At 39.6% G+C, this 24725-nt stretch overlaps 1 protein-coding gene across 1 annotated transcript in view; it reads left to right on the forward strand.

Moving 5' to 3' along the window:
- Window positions 1-1564: 1564 nt before the first annotated feature.
- Fhit (fragile histidine triad) overlaps window positions 1565-24725 on the forward strand; it is a 1339970-nt gene continuing 1316809 nt past the window's right edge. Inside the window, exon 1 of the mRNA XM_013010313.1 lies at window positions 1565-1653. The gene's annotated coding sequence lies outside the window, so the exon portion shown is untranslated. The remainder of the gene's footprint in view (window positions 1654-24725) is intronic.

Genomic DNA, 24725 nt, shown 5'->3' on the forward strand with positions numbered 1-24725 from the left:
TGTGCACAAAATTAGTCTGTATATTGATCACATTCCTGCTGTTTTAACTGTAATTGTTTTCAATTTCATCTTGTATCCATATTCTCTAATATTTTGTGTGTTCCGAGTATCTCTGTGTAGTAGCTATAATCTGACTGTAATCCAGTGAGACATTCTGAGAGTCAAGCTTCTGAGAGCATCCATATTTCACACCAGGATGTTTTGTAGGACACCCTGCTACTCTCTGTGGGGTTCAAACATCAGAAAGGATGAAAGATCTAAGACTTGGTGTAATCACCTGCATGTAATGAGTCAGGCCAAAGAAAGAAAGGGAGAGAAGGGGGGAGGGATTGAGGGAGGGAGAGAGAGAAGAAAGGCGGGAGAGAGAGAAAGGGAGAGAGAGCAGGGAGGAAGAGAGAGAGAGGGAAGAAGGGAGATAGAGGAGTTTTTAAAAGAGAGAATTAGAGACATTATCTCAGCATTTGTCTATATGCCATTGCTCTTCTTTTCCTTTTAAAATGTAAATGATTTCTTGGGAAATATATTTTCTTCTTTGAATTAGAACTATGTCGGGAGGTGGGGGGGAAACAAGGAAGCATCTATAAGAAGAAAAGAATCTAAAAGAAATAGTTATCGTGTAGCCACAAGAGTCTACAGCCAGGATTCTGGTCTCTTTAGGACTTATATGCTGCTAGGATAATTATTTAGCTGCTCTGAAATTTTTAAACTGCATTTCTTGCAAAATTCAGTTAACCATTATCATCAGACCTGGTACATGTTGGGAGTAGGAACCGCTTTGGAACCAGTGATTTCTCCAGCATCCGTGACAACTATGATATTGAATTAAAAAAGAGGTCAGGTGCAAGGCCCCAGTGGTGGTCAGAGAGGAGAGGAAAATAGAAAGGCCACCTTTAGATTTCACCCAATTAGACAAAAACCTTTGTGTGTGCCAGGTACTTTTATAGGTGCTTAAAAATACTGCACCAAAATTTAAAAAAAAAATCCTCATCTGCATGGAATGTGCATGCTAATAAGACCACCAAAATAGTAGAATAGATAAATAGGTAAACTTTATGCAGTTTGGGCTGTAACAATGCTATTGAGCAAACAGCACTGAAAAGGGAATCGAGGAAAGCACTGTGTGAAAGTTCTGCGAGAAAGAAAAAGATAGGAATCCCAAGGAACCAAGAAAGGTTAAGGACATCCAGCCAGAGGGACTCGTGAGGGACAAGTGAAGCGCAGCTTTTGGCGGCAAGGAATGAATCACATTCCATTGTTGGGTTGGAAAACGCCACGTTTGTGTGAATTCATGACAAAAAAAAAAAAAAACCAACCCTTTCTAAAGAGATTTTTACCTCAGCGGCTCACCAGCTGCAAGAAAAATGGGAATTGTTGTTGTTCCTTTGTATTCTGATTAGCCTGGTGTAGGCACGTTCTCAGCTCTTATTGGTCTCTGCTGCTGTCCGTTGACGAGCCACCATCTGTGCCCCGCCCCTACCGCGTGGCCTGCTGGGAATTGTAGTCTCCCCGCGTTCGGTTCGGTTGAGGCACTTTTTGCCCTCCGCTCCCCTGTCCCTCAGGCGGCGCCACCCTAGTGGGCACTCGCTTGGGCGGCGCTCGTGTCCCGCGCTCCCCTCCTCCGCCTTTCATTCCCAGCTGCCAAGATCTTGGAAGGTAGGGGCGCGGGGAGTGAAGCCCCAGTGGAACAGCGTGTCTGGGTTGCGGGTCTTCGGGGTGTCCCAGCGCGTCTGCTGGCGCGGCCCGGCGAGACGGGGCGGGCGGGCCGGGGCCGGTGCGTCTCCCCGTGGGGAGGCTCGGCTCGGTCTCCCGGACTCTCGCGCTCTGCAGACGGCTCGGGGTTGGGACTCGGCAGTCTCAGTTCTTCAGCACCGGCCTTCGCCCTGACCCTCTCATCCTTCCTTTTAGAAGTGGGGAAGTTGAGGCAGGAGGTCCGAGCAGCCGGTCCTGGGTCCCATGACGGGATGGCGCCTTCAGTTTCAGACAAGTAGTAGCAGTCCCTGCCCCAGCCGTTCGGAACTGAAGGTTTGAACAGGTGCAGGAACCAAGTGAGGCTGACCGAGGCAAATCGTTCGTGACGGATCTGCCCTTGATATGTAAAAGCACACCGGGTCATCGGTGGTAGCGGGGCTCAGCGGTTCCCTGTTTGAGAAATTATTACTATTATTATTATTGCTGCTGCAGCTGATACTGAGCCGCATACGCTGGTATTTTTCAGGTATATCCCCGTGTGAAAGTTTAGGTAAACAACCTGCAGGTGAGAGGAAACTTTAGGGGAACTTGACTTACAGTTGCAACTTCCCCCTATAAATCCAAACATCTGCCCCTGCTGTGTGGACTCAGGCCAGCCCTTCACAGCGCTAAACCTGGGAAAAAACAAACAACACCCAAAGCAAATAGCCCCTCTGAAAGCTCTGCGCTCAGGTGGAAAGGATGCTGCTTGAAGCCGAACGTTAAGTTCAGGTCATGCACGGTAATGTTTGCCATTTGCAGGCTTAACTGCACTTATTATTCTGGGTTTTTCAGACATGTGTTGCGGACCAGCAGGAAATACTGGTGTGGTTGTTTTAGAAAGGCACTAACCACGGGAGTGCCAAAAGCAACCGCACTCACATCTACGGTGAAAGTTCAATGTTGCTTTTCCTCTTGGCTCCATCTTAAGGCCAACCACCGGAGGAGCGGAGGCCTCTGGGAGTAGTAGTTCTCCACTTATGTCGAAGCGGTCTGATAGTACGCTTCTCTGAAGTCAGATACTTCACTTCCCAGCGTGCTATGTAGGGAGGCGAAGTGTCTCCTGGGAGATGAAGTTTCACTTCTGGAGGGTCCATGGAGGCTGCTTCTCACCTGGAACTACAACTCCCATGTACACCTGTATTTTGGCTAGTAGCCTTTGTCCATCTGCCTCAAGCTGGGACTAAAGGGAAATATTTAGTAAAGATTTTGAGGTTTTTTACATTTATATTGCATATGCTTGGAATAAATATTACTGGATAATGTAATTGTTGTATGTTCCAAGTATTAGGGAATGTACATGCTTATAAGCAGCTAATACTTGACAATTTAAATTAAGAGTCTGTTCACATGATTTCTTTAAAAAATACTGTATCATTTTAAATTAGAGAAAGCTTGGGAATATAGTTTTACAGCTAATCATAAAATGTTAAATATACTTTATCCAATGCATATTACATATAGTTATTGTAATTTAATCATTTAAAATGATTAAACCATTCATATATCAATTTTATAGATTAGAAATCAAAAGCAAAGATCAAAATCAAAAGCACTTGTTCAAGAGGATCCAGTTAGTGAGTAGAAGTACTAGAATTAATCCTTTCTGCATATCAGTTTCTACTTAGAAAATGTCTCTATCTTACTGAGGTAAGAAGCAATTCAACCTTATTTACAAAATTCAGTCTTTCCATTATATCATGTTGCAAAAACTATTTAGATCATTTCAGTGTAAGGGCAAATATTTGACGTAATTCTTGGCATATTGTGAAGGTTTCACAAATGGTATATTTATATATCTTTATATTACTTTTTTGTGAGCTGATCTTGGGGCTTGTACTCAGGGTCTGGGCCTTACCCCTGAGCTTTTGTGCTTGTTAGGTCAAGGATAAAGATCTACCACTTGAGCCTCAGCTCCACTTCTGGCTTTGTGTTGATAAGAGTCTCATGGACTTTTCCTGCCCCAGCTGCCTTCCAACCACAATCCACAGATCTCAACCTCTTAAGTAGCTAGGTTTACAGGCGTAAACCACTTGTGTGGGATACCTTTTATTTCAGAGGTCAGGAAACTGGTCCTAACAGCAACCAGCATGAGATATGTAGCTATTTTGATAATGGTTTTTCTCTTAATTTGTTGGATGTAGGCCATAGATTAGGACCAGTTGTCATGACATCTTTTTTTTTCTCTCTCTCTATTCCTGTCCTCTCTTTGCCTCTTTCTTTCCCCCTCTCTCTTCCTATCATTGTCTCCCTTTTTTTCTCTCCTCCTCCTCCTCCTCATCTTTTTCTTTTGATAGATACTTGGGCTGGAACTCGGGGCCTTTTGCTCTGGCTTGACTTTTTCACTTGAGACACACTTCTACTTTCAGCTTTTTGCTAGTTAATTGGAGATAAGAATGTCACAGACTTTTCTGCTCAAATTGGCTTTGTACTTTGATTCTCACATCTCAGCCTCCTGAGCAGCTATGATTACAGGTATAAGCCACCAATGCTGGGCTAAAGTCTTTTTAAAGTAAGGTCATAATTTTTTAAATTAATTTAACAAATGTTTTTGTGAGCATATCTATATGCTTATCTTTCTTTAGGTACAAGAGAGATTTTTTGAGAGAAAATTCGTAAATGTAAAAGTACCTATTTTGGACAGATAAATAAAACATGCTCTGAAATGTGATTTAATAAGAAAAAATGCATGAAAGAAGAAAAGAACCTAAGGTAGTAGAGCTGCAAAGACTTTGTAAATTATCAAATTTTTTTCAGTTTATAAAAGAGAAAGTCTTCCTTTCATAACCTTTTGTCAAAAGCATCTTTTCCTGTAAGAAGGCTTTACAGACAGTATGTGACCTTTTCAGGGTCTGCTGTCTGCTACTTCATGTCCTTATTCTAGCCTCCTTCCTATGAATATTTGGAGGAATGCCTAAAGAGATGCTTTTGTATTCTCATCTCTATTTGTGTTTAGAAGCAACTGCAACATGTTCTGTTTCTATTTTGGGAATTAGTCTTGTTTTGGCTCTCATTACTCTTCTCTCATTTGTTTTTTTCAGATTCCTAAGAACAAAATCTTACATGGTTTTGATATTCACAGATCTTACCATCTAACTCTCTAGTATAAGGTATCAGAAATACACACGAGTTAGGTGAATTACATGAAACTTTGCTTTTAGAAGACATACAGTTCTTCATTTATGTATTTACAGATAATAAAAGCATGTAGCTCTCACCTTTTCTATGTGAAAGATGATTTCTACTTAATTCGATATAACATAACAGTTTTATAAATTATTGGCTAAACATTTCTGATACAGTCACCGTGTGAGAAGTTCTTCCCTTCAACCACTCTGTCCCTTGGCATTCTCCCCATTGACAGTCTGATAATTCAGCACCCAGCATACTGCCTGACCACTAGTAAGATATTGAAAATACGTTTGTGGATTTGCAGTCATAAACACTCCTGAGCTATTCCCACATATTTTTCTTAAATCTCAGTTTTCTCTTTTAATGTAGAGATGTATGTTTGAAAGGTAAGTTGTTGGAGGTTGCTTTCCTTTCAACATGTACATCGCAGAGAAAAATCTCAGCCTTTGAGGTTATCCTCCAAGGCTGTCTCTGGGCAAGTAAATGTCTGTGAACCCCTCAGAGGAGAAAGCAGCCTAAATAGTAAAACGACAGAGAAACAATCGTGATTGGTTATGTGGAGGCCTGGGGTATTAATCCCAGCCCTTTCTCTTAGACTTGGTTTTCTCTCTGAAGAATAGAAATAATAAACATTTTTACCTCATGGAGTGATGATAAAGAAGGAAATGTGTTTAAAGCTTTGATCATGCTGTCATGCTCTTAATAGCTTGCAGTAAATAGATAAATAATAGCTCTTGTTTTGTCATTATTAATGTAAGCTTGATATATGAAAATTAATATTTCTCCCAGAGTTGAACTTGAGCCAGATATCTACTTTATGCAAGGATTTGCCATTTGTTTTCTTAGAGTAGCTAGTGTGGTCATTAGAATTTAAAATATAAAGTTCCCACTAGTCTTGAAAACCCATCTTGAAAGCTCAGTCATATTCTTGTGGACAGAGAGATAGTGTGGATTTTGGCTGGACCTTGCTTTCTGAGAGGTTCCTAACCTATGGCTTCATCTAGATATAAAATCTCAGATGGAAAAGCTGCTTGCTGTGCTAATGAGGCCTTCTGTCCACCTGTAGAAAGGACTGAGGCCTATCCAAGAAGCCTTAGGAATAAAGTGAAATAGTTGTCATCAGCTGGTGAGTAATACAGGGGTAGTGGCCATGTGAACATGCCAGTGCTTCTTTCTAAAGTCAACAACTTCAGTAGCCATGAGGTTACCAATAAGGAGGTGTGTTTCTGTGAAGCAAGGATGGGGAATCTCTAGCCCTCTGGCAATATAAGGCCCTCATAATAATTTGGTACGTGATAAGGCAGACATGTATGCTTCTTGTCAGCTGCTCTCAGCCTGTCTGCCTGTATTAATAGTTTTGAATGACCTGTGAATAATGTTATCGTATCCAAAGGGGGCTTGGAAGAATAAAGGTTCTCCACCTTGTCCTAAAAGGGCAGGGTAGGAGAAATGGGCATGAGGATCACAGGAAGAGCAAAATGATAAATACAACAGCATAGTTCCTGGGAATCCTAAACCTGTCTTTATTTGGCACATTTATTTTGCTCTTGGCTCTGCCAAGTGTTGTATTAGGAGTTGGTGACAGAGCCATGAATGCTACTGACAGGGATGTATGAGTAGAGGTGAGCGGTGAATATTCTAGATGCAGAGGGAGGAAGGAAGGAAAGAAGGAATTGCTATCGGGATTTCATGAATACAAAGAAGGTGATGGGATGATACTGCAGAGGCAAATATGTTTGATGTTTCATACAGTCCAGTAACTTGTACCATACACAGATTGTGTGTGTGTGTGTGTGTGTGTGTGTGTGTGTGTGCATGTGCATGCTGGTCCTGGGGCTTGAAGTCAGGTTCTGGGCTCTGTCTCTAGGCTCAAGGCTAGCACTCCACTACTTGTGCCACAGCTCCACTTCTGGCTTTTTTTGGTAGTTTATTGGAGATAAGTCTCACAGGCTTTCATGCTCCAGAGGCATCTTTGAATCCTCAAATCTCAGCCTCCTGAATAGCTAAGATTGTAGGCATGAACCACTGGTGCCCAGCTACAAATTGTGAACTTTTTTCCAAGGGTATTTGAATAAAATTTATTAGTCTTAAGTGGGGAAATGAAGTGTTTGAATATTTTTCAAAATATAGATGCACTGTGAGAGTTGATGTAAAATAGTATATCTGTCTAAAGCACATCTAACTAAAGACCTTAGTGTGCATTTGAAAATGTGGATTCTGATTCAATACATGTGGAATGAACGAGAGATGCAGGCTTTCTGATAGGCTATTGCTATGGTTTCCTGGGCTGTATTATGAGTAGTAAGTATTTAGGAGATTCTTTGGCTAAGTGAGAGATGATATCAAGAGGGTGGTCTCTAGAGAGCAAAATACATGGATTTTTGTGTTGGTACTACCAGTTACTAATACTACCAGTGTCTGTGTGACACTGGGAAAACTATCCTAAACCTCAATTTCCTCATCTGGGCAATGGAGGGTAATAAGTCCAATTACAGAGGGATAGTTTAAGTTTTTAAAGAGGCAATTCATGGCAAATATTTAGCAAACACAGTAGCTGGTACTCAATAAAAGGTAGCTTTTGATTTGACTGTTACTATTACCATAAAAATCACAATCCTGAGTATAATGACACATCCATGTAACCTTAGCCTTCAGGAGGCTGATGCAGAAGGACTGTGAATTTGAGCCCAGCCTGAGCTATATAGCTCTTCAAGGCTATTCTGATTTTAAAAGGGAGATCCTGTCTGAAAAAACAAAATCACAACTTCATTCATCCCGCTTTAGGTTTCCTTGTTTATCAGATTTTGAATATTGAGTAGAATACATTATCTTTAATTCTACTGATTTTGCTTACTTCTCATATATCAAGTCTGGAACTTCTTCAATCTTCCGTAAATCTTTGGTATTATGTATCCAGGGGAATTGGAATCTTTTCCTCATTCATTCTGGGCTCAAGGCTAAGGCCTCCATAACAAAAGATCCATAATTGGGGCTTGAAGATAAAAGAAGAAATGGGTAAAGTTGTGCACATGTGTGTGTGTGTGTGTGTGTGTGTGTGTGTGTGTATGTGTGTGTGTCTGCCTGCTGGTTCTGGAATTTGAAGTAAGTGCCTTAACACTGTCCCTGAACTTTTGTGTTCAAGGCTAGCTCTGTATCACTTGAGCCACAGCTCCACTTTTGGCTTTTTGAAGGTTAACGGAAGAGTTTCATAGCCTTTTCTACTCTGCTGGCTTTGAATTGCAGCCCTTAGATCTCAGTCTTTTGAGTAGCTAGGATTATAGGCATGAGCCACCAGTGCCTGGCAATTGTATACTTTTCATGCTAGGTTTGAAGTAGACAATCACGGAGAAATGTGATTGGATAAAAAATATTATCTCACCTTAATTGACAGGAGGAAACATAACAAGATTTGCTGGACCAGATTCTTCACTATGCCCTTACTTCTTCAGAGATAAGGATATTCCTTCCTTCTGGGTATGGGACAGACATCTCTCCCGTGAGAGATGAGAAAGAAATAGGTCTTATGATCTATTTCATGGATGGTCAGAAAACCTTTTAGTACTTGCTTCATGAAATAAGAGAAAGTGACAGTAACTTTGTTTCTGCTGTTTTCTCATATTCCTTTGGCTTAAAATATTTTGAGTACTATGTTCTGATTGCTATCGTGGACAAATTGGCATATGTCAAGGCATATATCTGAATCTCTAAATTTGATGGGGGAAAATATGACTCCCTAAAGAAATCTGTTCTATCTGATTATTAAGATGGGAATGTAGGTCATTCTAGTAGATTACTTTCCAACCAGTGGAAATTGTAGCCATGATGAGCTACAATTAGATCACTTGACACTAATCTCATCATTCCCATCCAGATAGATCAATCAGATTGGTATTGATGTTGGATTTTTTTTTCAGTCAGTCATGGGGCTTGAATTCATGGCCTGGGCACTGTCCATGAGCTCTTGCTCAAAGCTGGTGCTCTACCACTTTGAGCCACAGCTCTACTTCCTTTTTTTGAGTGGTTAATTGGAGATAAGAGTCTCTCAGGGACTTTTCTGCTCTGGCTGGCTTTGAATTGCAATCCTAAAATCTCAGCTTCCTGAGTAGCTAGGATTACAGGCGTGAGCCACCTTGTGCTTAGTTTGATGTTGCTTCCCTGATTCTAAAGTTATTTAGGACAGAAAGTCAGCCATGGGTTCTAACAATAGAATACCCTGAAAGGAATCAGGTGTAATCTAACAAGTAAAGGCTTTTAGTGGGGAAATAGCATTTTAAAGTCTTTGGGAGTCAAAGAATGAGACACCCCATCACAACACTCTTATGAAATCGCATGAAATAACTACAGGTTATGCCCTGGGTCACAGTTGAGGTTAATTCCATGTGACATTTTTTCTCTGACACCTTCCTTGTGTCTCTGCTTTGCTTACTAGAGTTGGGATTCTTCTTATATTGATTTTCAGGTTGCATTTCTCATCTTAGTATCTAGTTTGTTTCATTCTTCATAACTGGGGAAAAAGCATAAAGCTATTAAACCACATTGAAAATGATCCATTTTCATAATCCACAGTAGTGTTATGGTAAAGGTTTAGAGGAATTGTTTGGATAAAATATAACTAGTAATTTTCTAATGCTGTAATTTGAAATGAAATACTTATGGGGAGGTTGCCTATTACAAGGGTTGATTTCTTGAAAAAAAAAACAAACAGTTGCCCAACTCCCCATTTCAAGACAGAACAATTAAGCTAATTTGATTGAACACCTTTAATTTTCTGGACCAGTCATAAATTTTAGATTCTCCTAGGGCTGTGAGAATTAAACTGACAAAGAAGAAATTAGCAGAAGAAACTTTTTGTTATGTATGCAAGCCAGAGCCTTTCCAGAAAGAAGACCCTGAAGAGAGCTGGTGCCTTTGGCTCATTGCCTGTAATCCCAGCTACTCAGTGGGCTGAGATCTGAGGATTGTGGCTGGAAGTCAGCTTGGGCAGGAAACTGTGAGATTCTTATTTATCCACCAAAAAAAAAAAAAAAAAAGGCAGAAAGTGGACCTGTTGCTCAATTGGTAGAGTGCTAGAGTGCTAGTGTTGAGCAAAATATCTCAGGGATAAGCGCAGGACGTGAGTTCAAGCCCCAGAATCAGAAAAAAAAAAAAAGTGGTGTGTTGACTAGGACTTTATGTACCATGGAGTACAAGCTAGAAGAAGATGATTAGGAAAATGTATAGGAAAATAAAGGAAATTTTGTAAGGTTTGCTATATAGGTAAGGGTCCTCCTCTTTCATACTTGAAAGGGAATAGCTTTATAAATAGGCCTTCTTGGGCTGGGAAGGTAGCTCAGCGGTAGAGTGCATGCCTTGCAACCATGAGGCCCTGGGTTCGATTCCTCAGTACCACATAAACAGGAAAAGCCGGAAGTGGCGCTGTGGCTCCAGTGGTAGAGCTCTAGCCTTGACCTGAAGAGCTGAGGGACAGCGCCCAGACCCAGAGTTCAGGCCCATGACTGGCAAAAAAAAAAAAAAAAAATAGGCCTTCTTTAAAACAACAACAAGGAAAGAACTTGTGTCCATATCTTGGGGTTCGTGTCATTTAGCATCATCTCATATGGTCATATGTTCATAGCTTTTGAGTTTTCAGTTCATCTGATACAATTATCCTATACATATGCTAATTATTGCAAGTGAGGGAAACCAGGGGACCTAAATTTCTTTCAGACTGGATTACTTCACTTAATATGAATTTTTCCAAGTCTTTCTATTTCCTAACAAATGAGGTGGTGTCATTCTTTCTGATGGAAGCATAGAATTCCATTGTATATATCATTTTCTTTATCCAGTCATCTACTGAGGGGCATCTGGGTTGGTTCTATATCTTAGCTATGGTGAATAATGCTGTGATAAACATAGTTGTGCTGGTGGCTCTAGTATGGCCTTGTTTGTGATCATTTTGGTAAATGCCCAAAAGTGGGATTGCTGGGTCATAGGGGAGCTCTATTTGGAGTCTTTTGAGGAACCTCCATACTGCTTTCCAAAGTAGTTGAACAAGTTTACACTCCCACCAACAGTGCAGTAGGGTTCCCTTTTGGCCACATTCCCTCCAGCATCTGTTGTTTTTAGATTCCTTGATTATAGCCATTCTAACTGGGGTGAGGTGGAATTTCAATGTTGTTTTGATTTGCATTTCTTTTAGGGCCAGAAAGGTTGAACATTTCTTCATGTATCTATTGGCCATTCTTACTTCCTCTTCAGAGAAGTCTCTCTTTAAGTCTTTAGCCCACTTGTTGATGGGGTATTTGTTTCTTTGAAGATTTGCTTTCGGAGGATTTAATTTTTTGAGTTCTAAGTATATTTTAGATATGAGGCCCTGGTCTATTGTATAGCTATGTGATTTTTTTTTGTTTCCTTTATATGTTCTTCCCCATGTGGTATATTCCCTGTTATCACTGTACTTGACTTTGGTACCCTACATCTTGTATATACATTTGTCTAATATGGGGAACAACAAAACGCTGAAACAAGGGCACAGGATGACCCATTGCAACAAGGATACCCCCAAGACAGTATATTGGAAACAAACTTTTCAACTTTGGGGGTGGGGTGGAGTGGGAGGGGTGAGGGGGGTAGAAGGGGGTTGGAGAGTGAGGAGGAGTGTAGGTGGTAGGGGAGGGAAGGGATTAGGGGAGAACAAGGGGAGGGGTAATAATGATCAACAAGTAATATACTCATTGCCTTACTCATGTACCTGTAACTCATCTGTACAGCATCTTTACAATAAAATAAAATGAAAAAAAGAGAATAAGAAATGTAAAACAAAAAATAGGTCTCCTTTGCAAAGGGAATTTATGCCCTGCTTATAACCAGACAGAGGAGAGTAGCAAGTTAACCTCACATAACTACTACTACCTGCCCCAGATCTACTGTTTTTTAATTGCCATTGCCTCAACATAACTCTATGCCAAAGCGCATTTCTGATATGGGGTGGCAGGTTCTGATCCCCTTCACTACCCTTTCCTTTAAACATTTTTTTAGTCTTCATAGGAAATGTATTTACTAGTATTTGCGTGTTTACATTGAAAAATTTCAAGAATCCAGGAGCATTATTGGCTTGCATTTCATGTTCCAACTTTTCCTTAGCCTCTCTGCTCACCAGATTGTTTCATAATATGGTAGGCCTTCTTTTCCTAGTCTGTTGTCTCCTACAAGGAAAAAGAGTGGGAAAAAGAATGTTGTTGCTAGAGGGTCTAATAGAGTAAAAATCATGTATTTTACTAGCGTTTTGTAGGTATTCTGATGTTTTCTTTTAAGAATGAATATGTATGAATGGAAGAGGAAATCATGAAACGGATTGAAGTTTAGGGATAGCTGACAATATTCTGGAATTTAAAGACACTTTCTTAGTCTTTTTATGTGTTTATTAGTGTTTCTTGTTAAGGATTTGCATGTTTCTATTAACAATCAGAATTCTATTAAAATTCAGTATATTTTCAGGTTCTCAGACTCACAGTTACTGGAGTTAAAAATCACCATAGATAACAGTGAAGTATCAGTACTTCCTCATGAAGGTTTAATGCATGCATGTTTTAGGTAGAGGAGACTATAGCCTGTAGTCATTTAATCAGTGAAGTTTGTGGTATGTGGTAAGAGCAGAAGTTTCATTTTTTTGTAGTGCTGTAGTCTTCTTCCTGTGTCTTCAGTTTTGAAAACAAAACAAAAACTCTTGCCACTGCCCTCAGATTCTACATTACCTGAAGGACAGCATCGACCTGGTTCTGGCAGATGTTTAAGCAGTCTAAGCAGGAACTTATATATAGAGTTGGAATCCTGAGGGTAGGTAGAGGAATGGGTTTGAACCCTCTAGAATAAGGTTGTTTTGACCTTGGGGCATTGGATCCTGAGGTCCCTGACCTAATTGATAGATTGATTCTTCTTGTTGGATTCATAACTTGATGGTGTCATTGAGAGGTAGTGGAAACCTTAGGAAGTGAGGCTTAGCTTGAGGAAGTAAGTCACTAAGGTTATGCATTTAGAGGACATATATTACCCCTAGTTCTTTGCTCTGTCTCTTTGCTTCCTGACTGCCTTGCTGTGACCAGCCAGATTCCTTCCACCATAATGTTCTGTCTCAGAACAGGCCCAGAGATGCAGAGCCAGCTGACTTTGAACTATAAAGTCTCCGAAACCATAAGTCAAAATAAATCTTTCCCCCTTTTGAGTTGTTCACATCAGGTATTTGTGACAGTGCTAAGTCACTAGCTTGGGTGTAAACCCATTCCCTTCCCCTCCCTAGTAGAATTGCTCTCAGTGGAACCATCTCCCCAGTATAATTGATCTGAGTGGAATATGTTCTGGATGATTCTAGCTTGTAAATCTCTGGCCAGAAGGCATCAATATGTGTTAAAATTATGAAAAGAATGGGACATTAGAACTGGGCTAAATATATTAAGAGGTAAAGTGCCATGCATCTTAGTATGAGATATACAATATGGAACCCTATTTGAAAGTTCCTACTTTTTCTTTTGTCCTACCAATTTTAGAGCCTGGACTTTATAAGCTAAAACATACCCATTTGCACATAATATCCTAACATCTGAAATGCATTCAAGGAATTCAGGCCTCAGTTTTATGCTTAACACTTAGAATTATTCCTGTACTCAGAGAGAAGGGAATGCTGTGACTGGCTAGGCTTAGTTCATTTCCTTTGTTCTTGCAGAGATGTTTGCCCACAGGAAGTACAGCAGGGCTGCTTCATTGCTTGGCATCAGAGGTACCATTCACATATGAAGTGATATATATTGAGTTGTTTCATAACTGGACATAAACATGCCTTGATTAAGTAGAGGTACTGCCACTTTCATCAGAAAGGAAATGATACCAGGGATATAAAATCAATAGGTGGCCACTGCAGTCTGAAATCCCAGTGGCTTCGTTCTTTTGGCTGAGGAAGTAGAAGGAAGTCCAGGAAGCTTTAGTAGCCAGTGGTCACAAATAAATCTGCAGCTGAGGCCTTCTCTTGGCATCTTTGAGCAGGGGATAAAGCTTTCTCTAAGCTAAGGCTTCCTCTGGCCTCCTGAATTTCAGAGGCAACAGGCCAAGGTTTCCATGGCCTAGAGGAATTAGCTATGTTTGATGCCCTTGTGCAGATAGAACAGCTGGGTCTAACTCCTGTGGGTCAAGGTCTGGCTAGAACTATATGCAATGAGACCAATGACACAGCAGCTTCCCCATTTCTAACCAACTCCCAGTTGTTGCTCATGCTGGCAGTCCATGTTCTTCCCTTGGAACAGGGAGATTCTAGATCTCTATGGCTTCTTATGAGGTTGCTGTTCTACTTTAATGTACTGAGTTAGAGTACCCTTATAGTGTTTGGAGTTCTTAAATCTATGTATGTATGTATGTATGTATGTATGTATGTATGTATGTATGTATCTATCTATCTATCTATCTATCTATCTCTATCACTGTATATTAAAAGCTGAGGGTTATCTTGGGTAAATTGCTTTGATTTGCAGGTGGATCTAATAATACCTACTTTATTTTTTAATATACATTTTTATTGTAAAGATACTGTACAGAGGGGTCATAGTTACATGAGTAAGCTAATGAATACATTTCCTATCGAGCATTGTTATCCCCTCCTTTGTTTTTCCTCTACCAGCCCTTCCCTCCCCACCTCCTTAACTCCACCCCCACTCCCTACCTCCCCCCCCCCAGTAGTAAAGTTCGTTTTCAACATAGTGTCTTTTACATCTCATTGTTACAATGGGTCAACCTATATCCTTGTTTCAGTATTTTGTTATTTCCCTTACCACCACCAAATTAGAAATATATATATATACAAGATACAGGGCACTGGATTCAAATACAGTGAAAATAGGGGTTATACTATGGGGGAAGAACATACAAAAGAAAAAAAATCACATAGTACATTGTAGGTACATTAAAAACAGCAGCAAGAAAGATAAAACCTCTTGTGTACCTATCTTGGGGTTCATTTTGCTTAGCATCATCTTATATGGTCATATATAGTACCTACTTTATAAGTAGATCTGAATTAGTACATAAAATACTAGCACAACACCTTTTATGTAGTAAATACTTGTTAAGTGTTAGCTATTATTTTTATTTCTTTTGTATTTCTTTTGAGTGGAGATCCATATCCATTAAAGCATGTGCTTTTCTGATCACTGGCTAAGTGAGCATGGACAGATTTCTTGGTTCAGTCTCAATTTTATCAGCTTTAAAATGGGGATTATAATGGCAGCTACCTATTAACATTGCAAGAGTTGAGTAGGAATGAATGTATGAAGCCCTTGTAAGAAGCATGTATTAGCTAGTGTCTATATTAGAAATACTAATCACTGGATTGAAGAGTCTACATGTTGGGAAGGTTTTTGGAAGTGTGGAAGTAGACTCTGTCAGTGTGGTTGGAGTAGTATACTGCTACTTTTGTCATAGTGGCAGGTTGTAGAGAGTAACTTGGGGGTGTGGAAATAGGAAACATCTTACAGTCACAGTAAGTCCCAATCTATCTACCACACACATAGATTGTGGGTAACAATCTGGCAACAGGTCTAGTTCCAAATCTTGCTTGACTAGATGCTGAAAGTTGCTTTGACCTTGAGCCTCAAGGGCTTCATTAAGGTTCTGCCTGGGTCTGGGCCCAGGCCCCGCTTGTGGCTTCATTGTGACTCAGTACCTGCCTTAATAAGTTGCCTTAACTTGCTTGTGATTACAGTTTCAGTACCAAAGCTCTAGCCTTGTTCTTCCTAGCCTTCTTGTGTATGAGTCATTCTGTTACTTATCAATAATTTATTCCCTCAGCGTACATTTACTGCAGACTTCTGGGTGTCAGGCCTCGTGCTAGGTATGGATATGTAGTAGAAAAGATAGGAAATGTACAGGCAAACCAATGTTATTATCAATACCAGATCCAAGAAAGATGAGTGTACACTAATATGGAAAGATTAGATAAAATGGATGGGATATTGAGCAGAGACCTATGAAAAGGATGGGAGAGAGCCAGGCATTTTTTCCCATTCTGTTAATATTATCTATTGTCCCTTTCTGGACAGTTAGTTCCATGATGGTAAGGACATTGTTGGTCGTCTTCATCACTGTGTGTGTCCGTGCCTAGAAGAAAGCGTGGACCATTACAGAGTGGGTTACATCTCACTGTGACCATCAAGATCTGAAATCTGTGTTGACCTGAGACTGTTGCTTTATATAGATGGGTTATTCATACTGCACAGGTCACAGGAATTTTTCAGTGCTGGAGAGTCAAGTACAAAGTATAATTTGGCTATTATTACTATTTGGCTCTGGAATTGTTGTTAGAATTGTTGTAATAACTGACACACAATCAGCATTCAGTAAATATTACCTGAGACTAGTGTTACTATGCCTGTCTCCTGACTGGTAACAATGCATGTGTGCCAGTTTTCACCTTGTAAATCACTAGACCTTGCTTGTAAGAATAGTGTTTTGGTGGTCTCCTCTTCGCTTTATTCAGCAAATAAAATATAGAGATCTTAACTTCTGAGTGTGTAACGTGAACTGAAAATGTTGAAAAACATTCTAGGATTCAGCACAAAGAAATAAATGTCGGTTGATGCCAAAGACAGGGATATAAATCAGAAAGTAAGCATATCTACAGTACTGTTATATTTAAATGCCTTCTCATAAACACTTAAGATTCTCATTAGTCCAACATCAGAAAAATATGAATATTTGTTATCAAAGAAAAAGCTTGGAAATCAAAATAGAATAAACAATTGTTGCCTTCCAAAGATTACATAATGTTGGATGCATTTTGAATTTAACAGCCCCAACTCTACTTTTAAAAATATTTCTCTGAGACCAGTTTGTTTTTATCCAAAACATCAAGTAAGGAAGATATGGATATAATAAAAAGGAAAACACAAGTGTTTTGCTGATTCAGTTCATGGTTTCAAAGACTTATTTTGTTGTGTTTTATCCTTACAAAAGAGACACTTGTCAGGCATCGGTGGCTCACACCTGTAATTCTAGCTACCCAGGAGGATGAGATCTCAGGATCATGGTCCAAAGCCAACTGGAGCAGAAAAGTCCCTGTGAGACTCTTACCTACAATTAACCAACTCAAAACACCCTAAAAGCCTGGAAGTGGTGCTGCAGGCTCAAAGTGGTAGAGTGCTAGCTTTGAGCACAAAGAGGTTCCAGGACAGCAATCACAGGCCATAAGTTCAAGCCCCGTGACTGACCAAAAAAACCCCAAAACAAAACAAGAAAAAAAGGAGACCCACATGCATCTAAGAAATTCTGCTTTCACCCAAAGAAACATAGGCCCCATGATTTCCCTTATTTGCAATAACTAGTATATGTCTGGGACAAGCAGAAAAGGTCAAAAGCTATGTACATATGACCAGATAAGATGCTGTTAAGTGAAATGAACCTCAAGATAGGGACACAGGTGTTTTTTGTTTCTTTCTTGCTATTGTTTCTAACGTATTTATAAGGTACCATGTGATTTTTTTGTTGGTTTGTATGTCCCTCCCCCACGGTATAACTCTTGTTTTCACTGCATTTGATGTTGGTCTAATTTGGGGAGGGAAAGGGGAAAAAAAAATGTTTAAATAGGGATACAGGTTGACCCGTTGTAACAATGAGATGTACAAGACACTGTTGAACAATGAACTTTACAATTTAGGCAGTGGGGGAGGGGGAGTGTAGTTGTGGAGGTGGGAGGGAAGGGATGGTAGGGGAAAAACAAAGGAGGAGGCAACAATGCTTGATAAGAAATGTACTCATTACCTTGCTCATGTAACTGTACCCCCTTCTGTACAGTATTTTCACAATAAAAAACTTACAAAAAAAAGAAAAAAGAAATTCTGCTTTCCACCTACCCCTCTTCTTCCTTGATCTGGAGTTCCATTTCAGGTGAATTGTAATGGAAATGGGGCCAGATCATGAAGGGACATGAGGTCTTCCAGTCTTTGCTGTGGGTCCTGTCCCCAAGCCTCTCAGTTCTTCTGAAGGTCCCAGGAAGCCCATGCCATAGTCACCAAGAGAGAGCCAGGAAGGGAGGACAGGCTGTAGCCATCACTCTGTATGGTTCTGCTTTCACAGTGTTGGAGATGCTGACTGTAATGAGAAGGCCTCATTGTGCCACCAAAGAGCACACTACTGTCAATCAGGAGACCTCAGCTTTAGTCCTGGTCCTTCTGTGCAAAAGTCTCTGACTCTTGCTTGGCCTTACTTTCCATATCTGCAAAATGAGAGATTGGACCAGATCATTTTGAAGTCCTGTCCCTTTCCAACAGCTCATGATTTGTGTAGAAAACTTATTTGATTTGATGAGCCCTTTCTTTACCTTCTGCAGAAGGATAATTCTGGCACAGCTGACTTCTGGTCCAGATGGACCTGTGTGTTATCAGAGATAATTCACCTAAAGTCTTGACTTTCCTCATCCATTAAGTGAGAATAGGGCAAATATGGCCTCCTCAACACAAAAGAGGTTGTTTAGAAAGTATCAAGTGCTCTATTTTGTATATTACAGGAATTAAATGATGCAGTGTGGTATTATTATTACTATATTATAAAAATAGCATATATTTTATTATATTGTAATATACAAATATAATTTTCTACTTTTTTGTACCTCAGAAAATGGGAATAATAAGGGAACTCATATAGGGCACTCTCTGATAGAGATTAAGCACTTAAATACATGTGAGCAGTCAACTTTTGCTATTATTTTGGTTATTAAATGAAAATTCTTGAGTACTTAGTACTTTTTGTGAAAGGGCAAAGCATATAACAAAATGTTTTCTTCAAGTACATGTAATGAAGCAGATTTCCAGTGGTCCACATGAACCATAGTTTTGTTTTTTTTTTTTTGCCGGTCATGGGGCCTGAACTCTGGGCCTGAGCACACTGTCCCTCAGCTCTTCTGCTCAAGGCTAGTGCTCTATCACTTGAGCCACAGCACCACTTCCAGCTTTTTCTGCTTATGTGGTGCTGAGGAATCAAACCCAGGGCCTCATGCATGCAAGGCAAGCGCTCTACCACTGAGTTACCTTCCCAGCCCCCAAGCCATAGTTTTCTAGACATCTCATTTAAAGAGAATAACAACTAAATGATGTTGAATTTTTATTTAAAAGTTAGGCATAATGGCTCATACCTGTAGTATCAGCTTCTTGGGAGGTAGAGATAATAGGATCACAATTTGAGGGCCATCCAGCTGAAAAGTTATATAGATCTCTTCCTCAGAAACAAGCCAGGGGTGAGGCATTCTGTAATTCCCGTTACATGGGAGGGCATAGGCAGAAGGTTAAAGTCTGAAGCTTCCCTGGGCAAAAGAGCAGGAGACCTCATCTGAAAATAAACGAGGCTGGAGATGTATCAAAGAGGCTGATGTTAAACTAGCATGAGGCCTTGAGTACAATTCCCAGTACTACCAAAAAAAAAAAAAAGTACTCAACCCAGGTTTTTAATCTAGGATGTTGATCCCCATAAAATCTAATGTTCTAGGTCTGTAACTTTTTCCATGTAGAAACTGAAACAAGAGAAGAGAGACCTTACTTTTTATGAGATTACTACAGGCCAGACACAAAACCAAGATTTTGTCTGGATTCTTTCACTTCATCCTTTTAGCAACGCTGTGAGGTAGATAACTTGCAGTACTCCTGCCTCAGCCTCCTGGTGTTGATATTATAGATGTATGCCACCATGCCTTTCCTTATTATTTCTGTTTTACAGAAGAGAAAACTAGAGCTCAGAGATGTTAAGTTCAGCTTTACTTCAGTTAACAGGACACCCAGCTGGTAACTACTAGAATCAAGATATGAATCCAGCCCATATAATTATGTTTTCTGTATAATGTTTTCTATATGTTTCTATATAATATTTTCTATATAATATTTCTGTATTTTAGGTGTGAAGTATAATGGATAAGGACAAAGATACAAATATACTTGCTTTATATCAGTGGCATAACAAATTAACATTCATTGATATTGTTTTCAAGATTATTCGACTTCAAGTAAGACGATGAATTTCAATGTAGAATAGTCTTATTTAGGAAACAGCAATATTTTTCTCAAATTGGCAACATCAAAACTGTATTTATGGAATTAAAGAAAACATACTGTATTTGTATAATGCAAACTCACTTGGAAAGAAAATTTCTTTATCATTTTCTGAAGCTTAGCTTTGCAGCTGTTGGCATCCATCTATTTTTAAAACATACAAATAAATTGTTTCTTGTTAACTTAATTGGATCTGTAGGCAGATATTAGACAAAGTTGATGGTGATGAGTCCAAAGTCTGATCAAAGGGCACAAAATATCTTCTGAAAATGTGCTATTCTTTTAAACCTTCTAAGGTTTCTTTTTCTCTGCCTAAGAAAGTAAATTTATTTTAGATTTTAAAATGCAAGAATATTCCCCAAATAAAATAGTCTTATCATTCTACCCTTTCATGCTAGCATTGTCAGAATTTCAGTTAATACTTTTTCCATCTTTTTTTTTTTTTTTTTTACAAAATACATATATGTGTTTAGTCTGCTCTCATGCTTGCTTATGGTTTGTGGGCTATTTTCATGCATCAGTATTTTTCCATGACATTAGTGTTTCAGAAGTACCATGCTGTTAGAACTTACCATCATTATTATTGTTGTTGTTATTATTATTATTGCTGTTGTTGTTGGTCGTTGGGCTGGAACTTTGGGCCTGGGCACTGTCCCTCAGCTCTTCAGCTCAAGGCTAGCACTCTCCCACTTGAGCCACAGTGCCACTTCCGGTTTTCTGGGGGTTAATTGGAAATAAGAGTCTCGCGGACTTTCCTGCCCCCGCTGGCTTTGAACCGCGATCCTCAGATCTCAGCCTCCTGAGTAGCTAGGATTGATTACAGGTGTGAGCCATTGGCACCCGGCTAACATTATTTTTTTTAACCCATCCCAATTGCTTAACATTCAAATTTCCCCATCTTTTTTCTATACATATTAATGAAGAATATTTGCATACATGCATAATCAACTTTCAGGATTCTGTTCTTAGCATGTATTCTCAGAAATGGAAATACTAGCCTACACTGTCAGCTGTTGAAGTAACTGCCTAGATGCTCTGCACTGCAGACAGTGCTCCCTGTGGACCTGGCTCCTCCAGGGCTCTGCATCCCAGGAACTTCAGTGCAGACTATAAAACTGAAAGTTGGTAGGTCAGTTAACCCCATCAATCTCCAGTCTCTGTTGGATGATCAAAAGAAGCAAGTTGGATTGGATTGCCTGTGCCAGCCTTACCATTGTCACGTGTTATTTAGTATGTTAATATGTTACCATGTATGATTTACTTAGTTGGTAAAATATTATTACTTAATATGTTACCATAATACATGCTCTGTATTAAGTAAGCCAGAATGCCTTCAGCTACAAATAACAGAAAACCCAATTTAGAATGACTTAAAGAGAGGATTATTTCTCTCATATTACAAGAATTCTAGAAATGAGTGGCTTCCCAGCAGATTAGAGATGTGAAACACGTATCTGCAGTGTTCTTTGGCATTTCCCTAATTGAGGATGACTGTGGCTGGAGCCACAGCCTTGTGTTTATATTTAGGGAGATAGAAGAGAAGAGCGAGGTGATGGAGGCACACTTGATTTGGGGAGCAGTTAGTCTGATCAAGAAAGCATATGTTACAGAAGTAATTTAGGTGCATTGTGGAAAATGCTTTTCACTCATGATCTTGCCACTCTAGTCACTGTATAAATGCACAGAAAATGGGATTATCCATATATATAGTAACCTGGAATTGGTCTGTGTGTGTGTGTGTGTGTGTGTGTGTGTGTGTGTGTGTGTGTGTGTGTGTGTACATGTATGTAACAGTTCTGGGATTTGAACTCAGGGTCTGAGTACTAAGCTTTTGTGTTTGAGGTTAGCTCTTTACTACCTAGACCATAGCTTCATTCTGGTTATTTGTTGGTTAATTGAAGATAAGAGTCATGGATTTTTCTTAGGCTGACTTTGAACTTCAATCTTTAAATCTCAAAGCCTCCTGAGTAGCTAAGTTTATACCAGTGCCGGTGGAACTGGCCTTTTTAGTCAGCATCTGGATCAGACTCTAGAACCTGACAGATGCTTGAGATTTACTGTAAATTAATGACTGATTTAAAAATATGCTGTAAATACTTTCTGTATCTGAGTATTTTAAGGTGTGTGTATATATAGATTTATATATTTTATCTATTTTTTTTGCTGTTGTGTTGTTGTTGGTAGTGGTGGTTATGTTTGGACTCAGGGCCTGGGCACTGTCCTTGAGGTTTGTTTTTTTTTTTTTGCTCAAAATTAGTGCTCTACTATTTTGAGACACAGCTCCATATCCAGATTTTTGGTGGTTAATTGGAGAAAAGAACCTCATGGACTTCCCTGTCTGGGCTGGTTTGGAACTACGATCCTTAGTTCTCAGCTTCCTGAGTAGCTAGAATTACAGATGTGAGCCACCAACACCTGGCTTTTAGAGTGTCATTTTTAACAGCTGCATATTGCTCAATTGTTTGTATGTTCTATAGTTTTTTCACTGATTTTCTATGATTTTACTTTTAGATTTCTTTTTAGAATATCAGGCATAACAATTCTACAGTGAACCTTCACTCACTCTCCATTTCCATATCTATCTCTATATCTGTATAACATTTTCTTAGATAAATTCCTTTGAAAAATGGAGTCACTATTTTTAAGGTCCTTGATTTATGTCACCAAATGGAACTTTCATATCATATAGCAATAGGAGTTTTATCATGCATAACAATGAGTGTTATTAGAATTTTTAGCTCTTTGTTTTTTAATAGAATTCTTTTTGTGTGCATTGGTAATCTGTATTATGGTTCAAATTTCAAAATAATAAAGAAGGCAGGAAGTAATGTTTTTCTCCTGTTCCCCTTCCTATCCCCTTATCTCTGACCCTGTCTGCCTTGAGCTTCTTTTTTAGTTTATTTTACATCTTTTCAGTGTTTCTGATAAATATAGAAAAATACAAATGTTACTTTTTCCTTTCTCATACAAAAAGGAATGTCCAATATACATCGTTCTGTGCCTTTATTTTGTTTGACTGCTATATAACGTTCCATTATGTGAATGTTCTCTAGCTTTGTTTATTCTCTTGTCTAGCCTTATGTGAACCAAGTATCTTTTCAGCCAGTTGGGCCCAAATAAACCATAATATCCTGGCTCTGCAGTGATAACACTAATGGGTAGGAAACTCTATCTTAATTTTTCTACCTTACGGTCTGACTTGTACTCCTTAAAGTTGCCTCCTACTGTGTAGTTGGCAGTGTTGGAAACATTCTGAACCTTTCAAGAAGAGAGACAATTTCAAGTGTGTTTATGTTTTCTGAATACTGTTTTACACTTGACTCCTAGCTTTGACTATGAGATATTCTCATGCTTTAGTTTGTTCAAAGAGTTAGGCCTTCGTTCTTATTGCAGGGATTCTGGGCTCCTATAGGAAGTCTTATCCTTTGGACCTTATAAGGCGATTACTCTCACAGAGTACCAGGTTTGTTGTGTGTTTAATTTGACATCTGGATAATCTCACATTACTTTTTTTTGTTAAAGGCAAATGTTAGCCTTGCATTTTCTTTGTTCGCCTTTTATTGGTACAGAGAGTGGAGCCTCACTCTGAGAGGAAACAGACAGCATCAGCAAACACTGCAATGGCAACCTAAATACTTATTCAGAATTTATGCCACATTAAGGATATAAAGGTATATCCCTAAATGGCAATTTAACTTCCCATTTCTGTGGCTCTTACAGTTCCTTGGGGCTAAACACGCATGACCAATATGTATCCTGTATAAAAACCATAAAAGTTACCTCTCAGTAAGCCTTCCCTGATCATCCTTAATCTTTTCCTTCCGCTTTTCATAGCACTTGTTATAAAGTTTAGTCATCCTTCTTGTGCTCTCTGAAGGGGAAGGAGAAGGTTGGTCATTAGGCTTCTGTGCCTAGCATAGTGCCTGGCTCATAAGAGGCCAGAGGCTGGTAGGCAAGGCACCTGTCATCATAGCTATGCAGGAGGCTAAGATTGGAAAGATTGTGGATCCAGGCTAGCTTGAGTTCAAATTTCCCTCTCCCCTCAAAACAGTTCACAAGACCCTGTCAGTTCTTACCAGCAGATTCTGGAGCAATAGATAAAGAAAAGCCCATGCAGTGTTATCTCATATTTAATAATTCTTTTTTGAAATTTTTTTTCTTTTTTTGTTGGTTGTGGGGCTTGAACTCTGGGCCTGGGCGCTGTCCCTGCACTCTTCAGCTCAAGACTAGCGCTCTACCACTAGAGCCACAACACTACTTCTGGTTTTCTATTGATTTATTGGATATAAGAGTCTTACGGACTTTCCTGCCCGGGCTGGCTTTGAACCGTGATCCTCAGATTTCAGCCTCCTGAGTAGCTAGGATTACAGGTGTGAGCCACCAGTACCTGGCTCTCATATTTAATAATTCTTGATATTAAATAAGTAGTAATCCAATTGGCTGTGGAATGAATGGGTTAACCCACAGATGTTATTAAACTGCAGATCACTCCCCTAACCTCTGCTTTATAACCTCAGATTAGCCTGGAGCTAGCTTTCGGGAGTTAAGGGAAAATAAACAAAAGGACTGAATCTAAGAGGTAGATCATCAGGAAATACTGAAGTAACAGATCCTGGATACAAGGAACCTCAGAGACAGAGACTCCTGTGTGTTAACAGGATGACCAGAAGGTTAAATATTAACACTCACCACATACACACACACACACACACACACACACACACACACTCACCACACACACACACTCACCACACACACACACACACTCACCACACACACACACAGACACACAGACACACAGACACAGAC

The sequence above is a fragment of the Dipodomys ordii genome, unplaced genomic scaffold (genome assembly GCF_000151885.1).
Source record: "Dipodomys ordii isolate 6190 unplaced genomic scaffold, Dord_2.0 Scaffold12, whole genome shotgun sequence".
Lineage (NCBI taxonomy): Eukaryota > Metazoa > Chordata > Mammalia > Rodentia > Heteromyidae > Dipodomys > Dipodomys ordii.